Source organism: Rutilus rutilus, assembly GCF_951802725.1.
Source record: "Rutilus rutilus genome assembly, chromosome: 23".
In the NCBI taxonomy this organism is placed as follows: domain Eukaryota; kingdom Metazoa; phylum Chordata; class Actinopteri; order Cypriniformes; family Leuciscidae; genus Rutilus; species Rutilus rutilus.
The window spans coordinates 3300038-3312500 of NC_140233.1; the positions used below are offsets into that span (position 1 = coordinate 3300038).

The following is a 12463-nucleotide window of genomic DNA, read 5'->3' on the forward strand; positions in this document are numbered from 1 at the left end:
TGAGCAAACATTGCAGCAAACATTTTATTCATTTTGCTATCACTGAATTGCAATGAACATATCAACCACCGGCTGCTCAGTCATATCAGTCACCAAAGATACCATGGTACTCTAATGTACTATGCACCTCCTCACAAAAAGTGCTGTACCATAGTCCCCTGACTCCCCTTATGATGACTTTTTGATTGATATGATACTAAAATTATGCATCATTGTATTTAAATGGTACTTTCCAAGAATACTACAGTACTATCATGGTCCATGTCCAAAAACAAGGTAATAAAACATTACTATCATTAGACGCATAAAAAAAAAATGTTAATACCACGGTACTACCATAATACGTGTCAAAAAGCATGGCAATACCATAGTACATGTCCAAAAAAAAATGGAAAAACCACGTTACTATCATAATACACATCCAAAACATGGTAATACCACAACAATACTATCATACATATCCTAAAGCATGATAATACCACGGTACTATCATAGTATGTGTCCAAAAGCATGGTGATACCATGGTACATGTCCAAAAACATGGTAATTATTACCACAATACTATCATAATTCATGTCCAAAAACATGTTAATACCACGGTACTATCATAATATGTGTCCAAAAGCATGGTGATACCATGGTACATGTCCAAAAACATGGTAATTATTACCACAATACTATCATAATTCGTGTCCAAAAACATGGTAATACTATATGGTACATGTCCAAAAACATGGTACTTGTTTGTAATGTCCTACCATGGTATTACCATGGTTAAGAATGTCCATATTCAAGCATTATGGCACTTAATATATTCGAAGAAACTTCAAGAATACCATAATACTGCTATATGACTTTGTGAGGAATACAGTGAGTGAATCTTGTGTCTTTCTTTTCAACACACACGTTGTTTAGCCGCTTTAGCTTTTGTAAGCACGAGTTCATCACACACACACATACACACACTCGAATAACTGATCAAACCGTCACACAAATCAAGGCCAACAGATCAATCACAAACCTCTCATCAATAAAAACACAACCGTCTCCTCTGTCGCTGTCAAATGATTATTACACCGCTCAAAGACACTCGAGGTTTGCTAGCAGAGCTAACGGCGGATATGACAAAGAGCGGTTAGCATTAGCATTCAGACTGATTTAATTGTAAAGGAATTTAAACAAACAAAAAATAACAAACTCACACAAGAATATATATTTATGACATTAAACATCCAAAATAAACCTGGGATAAAAACGTAAAAAAGCGCTAAAATCAACCAAAACACACGTAAACCGTTTATTAAAAAAACTTAAATCAACACGTGTAACTTACATGTTAATGTTTTATTTTAAATAAACATAATTAAATAAATCACACTCTTGAGCCATTACAATGACATTTCAGGTGTGCAAACATGGAATAAAGCCATGAGGTCAATGCAGTGCTAATCCTGACGGCTAAAGCTAAAGACACAAGATAAGTGGCAGCATAAATATCCTTCACAAAATACATAAAACATAATAAAAATGCGCACTTACCCCCCAGAGGACCCAGCCCGATCTAGATGCATGCCATAGATCCAAAACACACGAAAAATAGCCCTCCAAGAAAATGTGCAGGGGTTACACACACACATTCGGACTCATCATTCACACACACATTCATACACACACACACATTCACACACACATTCATACACACACTCACAGGAGATCCAAAGACAGGCCGGTTTCACTGGACTGCAGCCATCAGACCAGTTCAGATCTACTCCAAATCCAGTACAACCAGCAAAAAAACCAGCTGGAAAAACGACATTTCACCTTCGGTTTCAAAACAGCAAGTGTCCTTAATTCTCAACGCAATAGAATCCCAATGATCAGAGTATGTCCCAAATCATCTGCAGTCACTCACACACACAGTTCCTCTGCTGGCTTGAGCTCTAATGGCTCTTTACGCTTGTTTGCTTCTCTCACTGCGAGACATTGAAGCAATGCAACCCAACATGAGCTCACTCGCTGCCCGGAGACGCGGATCCACTGGAGCGGATCGACGGAGCTGGAAAACCCGGGACTGGAGCTCCGGGATCTGGATTTGAGATGCGGGAAAAGAAAGAAAGAAAGAAAGAAAGAAAGAAAGAAAGAAAGAAAGAAAGAAAGAAAGAAAGAAAGAAAGAAAGAAAGAAAGAAAGAAAGGACTGTGGTTTAATAAATCAATCAAGTTTATACATAAATACCCCATGCAGGAATGATTACTGTGAAATGTGTTCATGTATTTAAATAATTAAAACTAACAAAATAAAAAAATAAAAGCTAATTTAAAATATAGGTAATTCAAAACTATAATTATACATATTTTTAATATATAATTACTTCAACTTTTTAAATTATACACATTTTAAATCTATCTATCTGTCTATTTTTCTGTCTATCTATCTATCTATCTATCTATCTATCTGTCTGTCTATTTTTCTGTCTATCTATCTATCTATCTATTTATCGATCTATCCATCCATCCATCCATCCGTCTATCTGTCTGTCTGTCTATCTATCTATCTATCTATCTATCTATCTATCTATCTATCTATCTATCTATCCATCGTCTATCTATCTATCTATCTATCTATCTATCTATCTATCTATCTATCTATCTATCTGTCTGTCTATTTTTCTGTCTATCTATCTATCTATCTATTTATCTATCTATCCATCCATCCGTCCATCCGTCCATCTATCTATCTGTCTATTTTTCTCTGTCTGTCTGTCTGTCTGTCTGTCTGTCTATCCATCCATCCATCCGTCTATCTATCTATCCATCCATCCATCCATCCATCCATCTATCTATCTATCTATCTATCTATCTATCTCTATCTGTCTGTCTATTTTTCTGTCTGTCTATCTATCTATCTATCTATCTATCAATCTATCCGTCCATCCGTCCGTCCATCTATCTATCTATCTATCTATCTATCTATCTAACTATCCATCCATCTATCTATCTATCTATCTATCTATCTATCTATCTATCTATCTATCCGTCTATCTATCTATCTATCTATCTATCTATCTATCTATCTGTCTATCCATCCATCCATCCGTCTATCTGTCTGTCTATCTATCTATCCATCCATCCGTCCGTCCATCTATCCATCCGTCCGTCCGTCCGTCCGTCCATCCATCTATCTATTTCTTGTATGTTTTATATTATAATATAATATTTCACTTGTCACTTTTATCAGTATTTTCACAGACAAAAAAAACAAAAAATCCCTGACCAGTTTTGAGGAACACAGTCGCTTTAGTTTAAACCCAATCAAATGGATCGGCTCATATCAGAAGCCGTGTTTTATTACTCTTATCAGACACTGTGATTTTCAATCCCTTTCATCGATAACCTCGCGCTGCACAACTGAGAGGATCGATGTCACATCTGATGATCGTCACACAGCGGCAGAACCTAGAAAGCAAGAGCACAACCGTTACGACAAGCAGACGTGACACTGTGTTTGTCACAAAACAAGGAATGATAATCTCCTCTGTTTACTCAGGGCTCCGGGTGACGGGAAAATTGAGGCATTCCAAGCCAGTTGCCGAGGCAACCAGGATATGATAATGTTGCCCTGACTAGAGAGAGAGAGAGAGAGAGAGAGAAGCCGGGGGAAGTGAATTAATGGGATAATTTTCACACTGTGAGGGTGGCAATCGTTCCTGCTATACTTCATCTTCCCATGGCCACTACATCCAATCCTTCACACACACATACACACACACACACACACAACCGCCTCCATCTCAGACTCATGGAGAAGGGAAATATTACATCATAAAATGTGAATGATCAGAAATACATGATGTCAATATGAAGATTCTGATAAAACATACAAAGGCATACCGCTGATGTGAAGCAAGTTAGAAAGTCAGTAACAGCTCTAAATCTTACATAGCAACATCTTACATACAGATATTAAAATGATATTAAGTAATAATAGCCATAACTTCTACATATACATGCATTTAGCATTTTGAATGCTTTTATCCAAAGCGATTTGCATTGTGTTGAAACTACATTTGTCATGCTGTCATGCAAAATAACTCACGACGATGAAGGAAACAAAACAGTCTTTTAATCGTAAATTCAAACAAGGAAACACAGAATATAACAACCACTTCAGCACAGATGTTAAACAGTCCAGAGCAAGGAGGAACAGACTGAAACTGAGGGCTGAAGTACAGAGGGCAAACAAAGGAGCTAACGAGTTAATTAATAAAGCACAGGTGAACAGAATGAATCAATGAGACAAACGGAAAATTGGCAAACAGAAACTAAACACAATAAAAACTAAGATAAAAAAACAAAACATAACCCTGACATTACATAATTTTAACTGAATGTAACTCGACACCCATGCCTCGTTTAGTATGCGTGGTTCTATGAATATGCGAATGAGCCCCGCCTCCACTCACTCACTCAGCTCAGAGATCCACTGGTTGACGATCACACGTTGATCTGATTGGTTACAAGGTAGTTTGTGACGTCAGAAACACCAGCGATTTCAAAGCGTGTTTTTGAGACTGTCTTTGGTTCACTGCAGTTTTAAGGAGGAAATACTCAGCAATGGTGTCGACTTATGAATTTACACATGCTTTGTCTTAAAGCAGATTAAAAACCCCACATAGACACATATAAACAACATTAAAAGCTGGATTTTCACCACAGGGGGACTTTCACTATTCAGATGGTCAAGATAAAACATAGGACATTTTAAATAGAAACATTGATGTTTATGTGAGCGCAGCATTAAAGTCAAATTCATAGAACTGCGCATACTAAATGAGTCAAGGGTGTCGAGTTACATTCAAGATATTTTAAGGCATTTCAAGGAAAAAACATTCAATTATGTAATTTTGGAGATCAACAGGGGGAATTTAAAGGTTCTTCATGGAACCATTTATGCAAATGAAGAACCTTTATTTTTAATGTACCCTAATTTAATACAAATGGATAAGCGAGGCCGCCAGCATATATTTTTTAACACAATAATACTCTGTGCACATTACACTTGAACAAGTATCCTTGACTTTCAGAACTGTCAGTAAAAAAACGTTGGATTATCTTTTTTAACCCAACCGTTGGTTTACGCATATTGGCTTCATGTTGGGCTGCCTTAAAATTTGTTGAGTCATTTGTTTACGTCGTTGGGTTATTTTTTAGTTATAACCTAACAGCTGGGTTGAATAGTTAACTCATCCGTTGGGTTACTTTTAACCAGATTGGCTTTTAACCCAATGCATTGGGTTAAAATAACCCAAAGTTGGGAAGGTGCTATACAACCCCATTGTTGGGTTATTTTTAACCCAACATTATTAAGTGAGTGGCAATATAAGAGACGCATAAAACCCTGCGGTCTGTCAAACACACACGCCGAATTGAACAGGCCTCGTGTCAGTAACACCGCTGTAAATCACTCATTAGCCGCGACAGATCTACGAGTCTGATTCACGACTCGTATACGACCAAACCCCGGGAAATCAAATCAATCACGTGTTTATTAAAGCAGCCGTTCACGCGCTGTTCTCCTCTGGCCTTCTCTCAATCAATCCGTAGTTGTCACGGCCCATACATTTCCATTCTCATCTGTGTTTCCCGCGGTCAGCGCTGCGTTTGCTATGCTAATTAATGAGTAATTGTGGTGAGATGTGTGAGGTTGGTGTGGGGGTGGAGGAGGGGAAGCTAATGAGGTAAAACACAAGCTTGAATCCTTCCTGTGTTCAGTGCCATCTGTGAAGCATTATGATGGTAAACCGGCACTGGATCTCGTACAGATGTGGCATTGTGTCGCTCCTCTGCGGACTCATTTGACGGCGAACAGCAACAAAAGGATGCATCCTTTGGTTGTTTTTTTTTGCGTGCTGTACGAGAAGAATCAAAGGCATGCTTTGACAGACCTCAAATTACCTACACATTATACAGCGATGTGCATGAAAGCAGCACTCAACCCCAGAGCCAGAACTGAGCAGACAGGTGCACGAGCACAACGCCTCACACTCAATGTACAAATCTGAGGATGCATATGCACGTGTGCTCGCAAACGGCCTTTGTGTGGGGGGAAATAACGCTTGAAGAAATGCATTTTAATTAAACTGGAACAAGAACTGAAAAGAATGAACATGCAAATGTACAGATGTAAAAAAAATTCACTAAGAAATTGCTATTAAATTCACAATAGTCTTCTTCATATTTAATTAAAGCAGATGTAATATTTCTTAGGGAGCTAAACATCTGGATATGTTAAAGGTACACTATGTGAAAACTTTTTCTTTTCTAAATTAACAATATTTAAATAATGCATCCTTGTTCCTTATCCTTATTAGTGTAAATTTGTCTTACACTGATTTACTATGGTAAGCCTGTTTTAAGAGTTTATATTGTAGACCTGACGTGATGCTTTGCTTTGGAAATTGCTTTGACGCATGTCTGGTGTGAGTGTGTGTGAGTGTGTGTCTGTGTGTGTGTGTGTGTGACAAACAAACGAACGCTGAACAGAGGAGATTCTGCTGGAGAAAAGAGAACGAGACAGAGCTCGTAATAAAACAAGAATCAACATCAGCTTGGCTTTTCAGAAACTAAAACTGAAGGATTTTAAATGTTGTAAAAGCGACACAGAGATGATGGTGTTTTATTACTCAACAGGAGAGTAAGTGTTTTATTGTACAGATAAACTGTGACATGTGTCTCTATAACAGTTCACTGTAAAGCTGTATCTATTGTGAAGATCAGTTCATTACGGTTGTTGTGCTGGAGTTCATTCTCATGTCTATTAATGGGTAAAACTACAGTAACGTCTTCAGCTGGTCAGCTTGAGATCCTCTCCATCTAAACTGGTTTTATCTCTTAAACCAGGTAGTGAATGTTTTATGAGCAGCAGGATAATCATATTCACCCACACAGAGCCAAAGTACAACCAGAACAATGTTTGGTTACACTTTATTTGAAGGTGTCATTGTTACAGTGCAATTATACATTTAAGTAATGAGTAATATTAATGAACAACATGTACTTACTATGGTTATAGGATTAGGGTTTGGTTGAGGGTTAGTTGCATGTAATTATGCATAATTTACTGTTATTACTATGGTAAGTACATGTATTATGTAACATGGACACTGTAAAATAAAGTGTTGCCCAATGTTTTTCTGCAAAATGCATGCAGATTTGTTTTTAACTGCTAGAGGAACAAAAGTTACATAGTGTACCTTGAGCTAATTTGCTTTTCCGTCACAGTATTTGAATAGTAGAAGACCGCTTGTGCTATAAATCAATGCAAAAATCAATGCAAAATCCAAACAAAGAGATCAAATATTGTGCAATATCTTGCTTTAAGGATTTTTAGATATTTTTACTACAAAATAAGACTGATATTCATAAAGAATATGACTTTTTGCAGTGGTTTCTTTTTTAAGAGTGGTCCCTTTAATGTAATTGTTTGTGGTTCTTCTTTCCTCACATGCTTCAGAATGAAACGACCTTCAGTCCAGACTGATATTACAACACGCTGACTCTCAGATGAGCATGTTAAGTAACAGCGAGCGTAACCCAGTCAGTCTCAGAGCATTCATCATAGTTTGGTTAATCCCTGTAATAAATGTCTACAGAGGCCTGCGGGGAAACACATGTAAATGATGAGGTTGAGGGCTTCTTCTGTAACCCTACATATGGAGGACTGTGAAACCGGGGCCATGTGGCCTTTTTAACTCTAAGACGAGAGCAAACTCTTGATTTATTCACCTGGCCTTAATACAGAGCAGCAGCAGAGGTAAAAACACCACTCAAAACATACTGATTTTAATCAATCATTTTTCAAGAGAGAGCTACAAGGTTATTAAAGGGGTGGTATAATGTAAAACAAGATGTATAATAAGTCTCTGATGTCCCCAGAGTGTGTGTGTGAAGTTTTAGCTCAAAATACCCCACAGATCATTTGTATATAGCATGTTAAAGTTGTCACTTTTTGAGGGTGAGCAAAAATGCACTGTTTTTGTGTCTGTTCCTTTAAATGCAAATGAGCTTCTGCTCCCAGCACAGGGGGCGGAGCTTCAACAGCTTGCACTCACACACACATGCACTGAACATTTCAAAAACTTTTAGCCTTTTATGTTCAAACCGGATTCAGACAATGATGGAGAGACTCAAGAAGAAGAGACAACATGTAGAAGCAACAGGACATTTCTGAACGGTTAGTTGGTGAGTTTATGTAGCTGATGTGTAGTTATCTTCTAGTCATTGATTAATTGATAATCTATAAATTGTGTTCAGGGGGCGGGGTTTATGTAAATTTTAGGGTTGGTGATGTCACTAACCCGAGAGGATTGTCTTGTAGTCTCTACCAGCCGTTTGTTGTAGTCCTTAAAAACTATTTCTTTAAAAGCAAATATCTCCCTTTGCGTTGAACTTTGAGCGCCGTAACTTTGCAGATGTTGTTTATGCTCAAACAGCAACATTACACACTAACTAAAGTTAGAAGAGTCAAATCATAATCAACCACCCCTTTAAGCGATGGTGTATTCTTCTGTTCCACAAGATTGTCATTTCAAGCTTTATTTTTGAGAAAATGTGATGCAAAACAACTGCAGAAAATGCCATTATACAGACAAACCAAAACTTTATTCAGACGCCTTCAACATTTCTCACATTATCACAGTTTATTCGCTATAGTTTCTAAAACGGTAATAAAATATGAGCAGAACTCAGTTGATATTTGACTGGTTTTGTCCGTCCTTCTGTTAGACTGTCTCACACATGAATTATGTTGAATATCTGTCAGCTGTTAAATTTAACTACACAATTAGATAATACCAGTTTAGCTCAACCAGTGACCAAGCAATGCTTCATTTTGTTCAGTCTGTGTGTAAAAAGAGCATTAGCAATTAAAGAAAACACACTTCAGCAAAACATGATCAGCTCAAAGTGTCTGGATCATTTATGGCCCAAAATGTTAGTCACTGTATGAAGAATTATTGGGTATAAAATGTCACAGCTTACTTTATTTTTCTCTCCTCACTTACAGAAATGAACTATAGTGTACTGCACACACTAGTAAAATATAAAAATCAAAAATTATATCTGGTGTATTAGTAATTTTTGACTGTATATCCATTGAAATATGCACAAACTGATCCAGGCTCGTGTCCAGTGAGAGATGCTGGTGTTTTCCCTGTTCTCGTCACCTGAGCGATCGCAGGGCCTGTCCGGGTGGAAGTGCTGACAGAAACAGCGTGAGGGAAACATCTGCGTAAACACACACCGTCAGCAGGAGTGGAATCAGCACACGTCTCACACGTCAATCTACGACATTAAAAGACATTTGCATTGGTTAAAGCAGACAGAAGACATGGTTTGAGAATGATAATGTGGGTTACGTTAGTTAATTTAGTCGCATTTGCTTTGTGACTGCATGTTACTGAACTAATAATGTAATGCTAATCACCATGAAGAGACACGGCACACACACATAATGGCTAAAAGTAGATTATTTTGGATTAGTTGGCAATGCATCTCTGCAAAAGATAAATATGATACTTTAGAAGATATCTCAAAATGAGGCTTAATTATAATGCCTTATTATTATGGAAAAGCCGCCAAATATTCTATAAAAATATCTTAGAAAAAAGGTTCAATGGCTCCATATTGAACTCTAGGGTTCTTGACTCAATTCTCAAAGAACGCTTTAAACCCAAAAGGTTCTAGGAAAATTTCTTGAATTATTGCAAAATACTTTCACCTTTAACAAAAAAATTCTAGTGATTAAGCATGTTTATGAGCTGTTTAGTTAATACAATTTCAGTTAAAATAAAAAAATAAATGAAATTAATTAATTAAAACTAAATCCATAAAATGGTGGAAAACCCTAAAAGGATCTAAATGAAGCACCTGACTGAACCCTTTAAGGTTCTGTATAGTTTATTTTAATAAATATTACATTATATTCAACTGAGAAATAAGCATTATACACTGGACAAATTATTTTTGTATATGTTTTACCAGAAAATACTCAAAATTTCACTTCATTAAATGTGTTACTTGCCGTTTCTTTGTAATTGTTTGTGAAATTGACTAGTAATATCGGAGTGAAACCTGTTTCTACACTATTTTATTTTTCAGTGTAGTGACTCAATATTTGCTTGGTTTTGTCTGAAGCTCGTCTGAGTTTGTTTTACATCATTAGACGTGATGATGGTGGTGTGTTGGAAGTTATAGGAGGAACGAGTCATTGACTAACTGGGCAGCAATGCAGCTGTCTGTGGCTTTGGACAGAGTCTGAGTCTTTAAATGCGTGTAGAGGGATGAAACACACACACACACACACACACACACACACACACACACACACACACACACACACACACACCAGCTGTGTTCTCTCCTCAGAGAAAAAAGCTTGTCAGATATCACAGAAAACCCAGAGCCCAGAGGCCCCAGACAGTCAAAAGTTCACATACTAACCTTACACACACACACACACACATCTGATAAAAACAATACTGTTTGACGAACGTTCTGTCAAGGTTTTCTCAAAGTTATGAACTTCATCTGGTCTTTAATAACATCATCAAAACGTTAAAAACATTTATACATCGTTCATGGAATGTTATTTTTCAGAAATGTTTTATTTGGACGCTTTTTAAATGTTACTCTCGGTTTCGGAATGTTCAGAGAATATTCAAAAGTAACATTCCATAATGACTGAAGAACGATACAGTGCAATGCTCACGTTCCTTTAATGTTCTAAAGTAACATTCCATAATGACTGAAGAACGATACAGTGCAATGCTCATGTTCCTTTAATGTTCTAAAGTAACATTTAAGTTTAAAATATTCAGAGAACATTGCGTTTCAAGTTTTCATTACTTAATTGGAATGTTAGCAAAACGGTCTTAGAACACATTTCCAGTCCTATATATATAATTAATAAAATCAATAATAATGAAATAATAAATTTGTATATATATATAAACTTTTTAAAAATGTATTATTGCATTTTTGATAATAAAATAAGGAATAATAAACAAATTATGATTTGCTTGAAGAAAATATATTTGTAAAGAAAGTATATTTGTAAGACATAACCAAGATTTTTCAGCATTTATGCTTTATTCTAGAATGAGACACACATTGATGTTGCTCAGTGAACACTCTAAAAAATGTAGGGTTGTTTTAACCCAAATTTGGGTCAGATATGGACGAACACAACCAATGGGTTAGAAATTGTAGAAAAAGAAAAAGAAAAAAAAAGAACTTGTACCCCAAAGGCTGGGTTTGTCCATATTTGACTCAAATATGGGTTTGTAACAACCCAGTATTTTTCCGAGTGCAGTTTTTGACCTGACCTGCTCTCTGGTGGCCTCGAGTCTTCATTCTCATCACGACACATCGACGTGACTGAGGTGTAACCGAAGCCTGACGTCCCTCAGAGAAGAAGAGCAGAGAGATAAGAGACACAGAGCGAGTGAGAGACTTTCCCTTTGAAGCGGTTGATATTAGCACATCAAACAGAAATGCTTTCTCACAATCCGAATATAAAAAACCCTTCAAACCCAAACACTCCAGATAGCCAGCGACAAATCCCCGAGTCCCTGCGTGTCTTTATCTCTCTCTCTCTCTCTCTCTCTGGATTTCCACATCTTTAATGTTCTCAGCGGGAGGTGAAAATACCTCAGTCTAATCTGGAGTATGAGGCGTTTCCTGTGACACGTGTTGGCCGTGTGTGTTGTTGAGCAGAGCCGTAATGGCCGTCTCTCTGACCGGCAGGATCTGTGGAGGAAGAAGCGTCTCTCAGAGAGCCTTCCAGAAAAACATTTTTCATTTTTAGGCACTTATTCGAAAAGTCCTTTGAGGAAGGTTATGATGATACTGGAAACATAAGCAAGTACTATTTCTTTACACATCCTTCACTCACGGGTCAAATTTTTTCTTTTCTTTTTTTTCTACAGAAAGCTTATTTTATTTTAATAATATTTTTTCTATCTTTTTTTTAATGCAATTTATTTTATTTTTTTGTGGAGATTTTTTGTTATTTTTACTTTTAAAGGTATAGCGGAGGATTTTCTTTTTCCGGGTGGATCATCAAAACTATTGGTCCTCCTAAGTGTCAATCATTCTGGTGATATGTTTACGTAAGGCCGCCGTACATTCTCGTGCACACGATGACACGATGGCGTGCGCTCAAAGCACAGGTTGGGCTTCCCACTGATGCCTCAGTCGCGAAGTTTCTACTCGACAGGTAAAGTTTGGCATGCTATTTGGAGAAATCCATTTAAAATCACTGCTAATAAAAGTTAATGTAAGCTATGATTAGCTCGTGCATGCTCTCTCGTGCACACGTTTAATAGGCGTTCCCTCTCGGGAGCAGGGAGAGTGTTGCGCATGTGCACTTTTTCAAAAAGTGGAGAGGGCGGTTCTTTTCTAAAA

At 37.1% G+C, this 12463-nt stretch overlaps 1 protein-coding gene and 1 long non-coding RNA gene across 4 annotated transcripts in view; both read right to left on the reverse strand.

Moving 5' to 3' along the window:
• znf609a (zinc finger protein 609a) overlaps nucleotides 1-2028 on the reverse strand; it is a 119428-nt gene extending 117400 nt beyond the window's left edge. For 2 of the 3 annotated variants that reach the window (XM_084397796.1, XM_084397798.1), the window contains exon 1: nucleotides 1540-2028. The gene's annotated coding sequence lies outside the window, so the exon portion shown is untranslated. The remainder of the gene's footprint in view (nucleotides 1-1539) is intronic. The other variant, XM_084397797.1, reaches the window with a different exon arrangement.
• Nucleotides 2029-8641: 6613 nt separating this feature from the next.
• Nucleotides 8642-12463, reverse strand: part of LOC311282480 — a 24130-nt gene continuing 20308 nt past the window's right edge. Inside the window, exons 3-4 of the long non-coding RNA XR_014625947.1 lie at nucleotides 11383-12463; nucleotides 8642-9340 (exon numbers count right to left, since the gene is read on the reverse strand). The exon at nucleotides 11383-12463 is cut by the window's right edge and continues 1477 nt beyond it. This is a non-coding gene — a long non-coding RNA (uncharacterized lncRNA). The remainder of the gene's footprint in view (nucleotides 9341-11382) is intronic.